Here is a 3,954-nt window from a genome sequence, read left to right on the forward strand (position 1 = left end):
CACGGGCTTCCATATCTACTAATTTGGTACCTGGCAACGAGGTCATCAGATCGGTACCGGTGTGGTCTGTTAACACTGTGTATGGACTGTTTATTTGCCAACTTCTGGATTCACCGCAGAGGAAAGAACAGTGGTGTCACGAGTGACAAAGCACCTAAGGTAAACCGCGTACTGGGTTTTCCTGTGAAACTCCCCCAGCAGTAACTTGGTCAGGTCTCGTGCTACCCCCAGGGGAGGAGAAGGAAAAGCCTCATGACAAGGCCTCAATCAGCCCCAATAGCTCCTCAGCTGTAGGCCCGCTCCTCAGATGCTGCAGTCCCATATGGTGAATGACAAAAAAGTGTTAAAAATGCCAGATTTACAGATTTTTATTCACCCACTTCCTAAAAGTGTAAAAAAAAAGATCAAAAAGTTTAAATGTACCCCAGAATGGTATCACTGGAAACGGCAACTTATCGCACAAAACAAACAAGACCTCACACAACTCCATTGGCAAAAACGAAAAAATCTTAAGCGTCTTGGAATACAAAGATGTAAATAAACAGCGTTTCCCAACTCCAGTCCTCGGGGACCCCCAACAGGTCATGTCTTCAGGATTTCCTCAGTATTGCACAGGTGATGTACAGTAATTAATTTCAATGCCTCAGACTTCATTTTTGGCAAAATCGTTGGGAGTCGGAGATGTATCTGGAGACACAAAAATAATCAGTAAAATGAGATGCCAACTTGAAGGAGGGTTGACCCGATATTCATGATTGTAAAAGGGAACCTACCCTGTACTTTATGCTGTCCTCCCTCTGCCACTGTGCTATGGTCAGCACATCTGCTTCCTGCTCTGACTGCAGTGATAGCGGCCCTGAGAATCAGCTCATCGGCAGGGATCCGAGAGGTGGTTCTCCACCGATCATCTATCGATGGCCTGTTGGTCTTCATTAGAAAAAGTCCACTCAGTCCTGGAATACCTCTACATTTGGTAATTAATTCGTTTCACTTCCCAGGGGTGTTTTCAGGATCCATTGGTGGATATTAGAGATGAGCGAACCTACTCGGCCACGCCCCTTTTTCGCCCAAGCGCCGCGATTTTCGAGTACTTCCGTACTCGGGCGAAAAGATACGGAGGGCGCCGTGGGTGAGTGGGGGGTTGCAGCGGGGAGTGGGGGGGGGGGGGGAGAGGGCTCCCCCCTGTTCCCTGCTGCTACCCCCGCTCCGCCACGCCTCCCCCCGCATCTTTTCACCCGAGTACGGAAGTACTTGAAAATCGCGGCGCTCGATCAAGTAATTACTCGAAACGCGTATATTCGCTCATCTCTAGTGGATATCTTGACTTGCATATGTTTGATATTGTTATGGGACCCCCTAAGTAACAAGCGTCTTGGCGGCATGCTGTGTACTTTATGCATATTCTTTAGATGTACTACGCAATATACTGCTGAGACCTGTTGTACACTTTGATTTTACACCCATTGGATCTGCGATTTTTTAAATTGTTGTCTCTTGTTTATTATTGTTCCGCGTTTTATTTATGCTTTCAGTAATGTATTTGGAGTTTTATGGCGCTTTACTCTTTATGTCCTTGTGTTTTTCTTACCCATAGCAATCAATCATTTTGAAGAGCAAAATACAAAATGAAAGCTGCGTTGTGATTGGCTGCTGTGGGCAAGAAAGACAGATTTTCTTTATTAAAGCTGACCCATTAACGGCAGGACACAACATGGTCACGTTACCTGGAGACCAGAAGAAAAGTGCCAAGTACACAGCGGGTACAGAACTAGGCTCTTCGCTGCAGAGCTCGATGAAACTGTGATGGAGTTCTGCTTTAATAATTTTTTATTGTTGTGTATTGCGCCAAACATCAGGCTGCTCGCAGCTCGCCATTCTGGCACCGTTCTTCTGTGTATCAGTGGAGGTTGCGCCAAGCCACCGGTTCTTGCTCCCATGCTGCCGTGGTCTTAGCCATAACATCTTGTGATAATGCAATAATTAATTCTGCCTCGTCTTCAAACTATTTTGCCAGAGTGGTTCCTAAATGGCCCATGATTATACTCTACTTCATTCATACCCAAGTATCCATGCCGTTTGCTCATATGCACTGACAAACAGATCAACCTTGTGCTAGCCAGCCTTGTTAAGCCATGTCTATTTGGCTCTGCTACACAATCACCAACCAAGGGTCACTGCACAGGCCACTCCACAGTCTTGGAATATCCCAGATCTCATTGATGTAGTTTTCCAATGTCGGAGAACTTCTCCAGTCCCTACAGGAAGCTTTTTCTAGAATTGACATACTTCAGAATGCACATGTTCTCTACTTCTGATTGTGGATTCAAGCGGTCCCTTCCTCCCTCTCAGGGATATGATGGTAAAGGCCCATTTACACCAGCTGACGATCGCTAAAAAGAAAATCGCTAATTGGCGATTGTTTGAGCGACAATAGTTGCATCTAAATGTGCGCCCATCGTGCACTTTTCAGGCACTGCTAGCTGATCGTTAAATTCACTCCAACCTAAAAATCGTAGTTCAGCCTTATTAGCAGTTCTCCAGAGGGAGTGCTGATAGCATTGTTTCCAGCTGGAGAACAAAGGATCTGAATGCAGATAAGAGCCCTCGGGCTATTAACTGCTTTCAGCTAAGGCTTTATTTACACACTTAATTGCTCTTAAGTAGTTAATGGTTTATGCAAAATGATCGCTTAAAGCCGTCACTCAGACTGTCGTTTGAGCGATCATCGGCCCGTGTAAACCAGCCTTTACTCTAAGACCTGTCGAAGACTTCTAAATCGGTGCGATATTCAGTTTGAACTCTGTGCTCCTCTGCCCATGTGATTAATCATGGACTGTGGTCGTGATGTGCCAAGTCATACCCATCTCTACTGCGCCCGAGACAGGGGGTCCTCACAGTCGGATAATATACTATCAGGTTCTGTGCATTAGCATCAAATCTATCATGGAACAATAAAGCCTTTATGGCTGTTTTGTCAGGTCTGGCTTTCCATAAAGATTAACCCCTTAAGGACATGGTCTATTTTGGCTTAAGGATGCAACGATTTTTGGGGGATTTTCATCTCCACTTTTCAAAAGCCATAACCTTTTATTTTTCCGTCCATGCAGACGTATAAGGGCTTGTTTTTTGCATGGTGAATTGTAGTTTTTATTTGTCTCATTTTTGGGTACATTGACTATATTAGAAAACTTTAATTTTTTTATGATAGCAGGGAGAGAAAATGCATCAATTTTGACTTTTTTTTTAGGGTTTTTTTTTTTTACAGTGTTAATCATGCAGCACAAATGGCACAATAAAGTTTTTCTGCGGGTCGGTACGATTACAATAATATAAACTTTTTTTTAGGTATTACCCCTTTTCCGCAATAAAACCCCCTTTTTTTAGGAAACTATATTTTTTTCTAAATCACTGCATTCAAAATCCTGTAACTTTATTTTTCCATGGACGGAGCTCTGTGAGGTCTTTTTTTGTGTGTGACGATCTGTACTTTTTATGTCTACCATTTTGATCACTTTTATTGCGTTTTCTTGGGAGGCAAAAGGAAAAAAAAAAAGTTTTTTGTTTTACGCTTTTCGCCGTGCAGGATAAAAAGTGTGTTCAATTGGTTGTCCGATATAACGATACCAAATATATGGGATTTAAACATTTTTTTTATGCTAATCAAAAAAAAAAACTTTTTGTGCTTTTTCCCCTAACATTTATTTTTTTACACTTTCTATGTCCCTGTAGGGAACTTGTACCATAACACCTATGACTGCTATGATAAAGCATTGCAATGCCTTATCGCTAGTAATAGCGATCACAGGCAATCACAAAGCAGGACGCCTGTAGCTGGCATCCTGTTGCCATGGCAACCCATTGGCCCTCAGAGATTACATCACGGGGGGGGGGGGGGTTGATGACGTCACAGAGGGAGCGTCCTCCCTTTGTGAACCCTTTACATGCCGCAATCTA

The 3,954-nt window shown here is 43.5% G+C and overlaps 1 long non-coding RNA gene across 1 annotated transcript; it reads right to left on the reverse strand.

Moving 5' to 3' along the window:
- Window positions 1-281: 281 nt before the first annotated feature.
- On the reverse strand, window positions 282-3,630 carry LOC136628649 (uncharacterized). Its single transcript, XR_010792896.1, has 3 exons — window positions 1,725-3,630; window positions 774-927; window positions 282-687 (listed from the first exon to the last, which is right to left on the reverse strand). It is a non-coding gene; the product is annotated as an uncharacterized lncRNA (long non-coding RNA).
- Window positions 3,631-3,954: the final 324 nt, after the last annotated feature.

The sequence above is a fragment of the Eleutherodactylus coqui genome, chromosome 5 (genome assembly GCF_035609145.1).
Source record: "Eleutherodactylus coqui strain aEleCoq1 chromosome 5, aEleCoq1.hap1, whole genome shotgun sequence".
Classification (NCBI taxonomy): domain Eukaryota; kingdom Metazoa; phylum Chordata; class Amphibia; order Anura; family Eleutherodactylidae; genus Eleutherodactylus; species Eleutherodactylus coqui.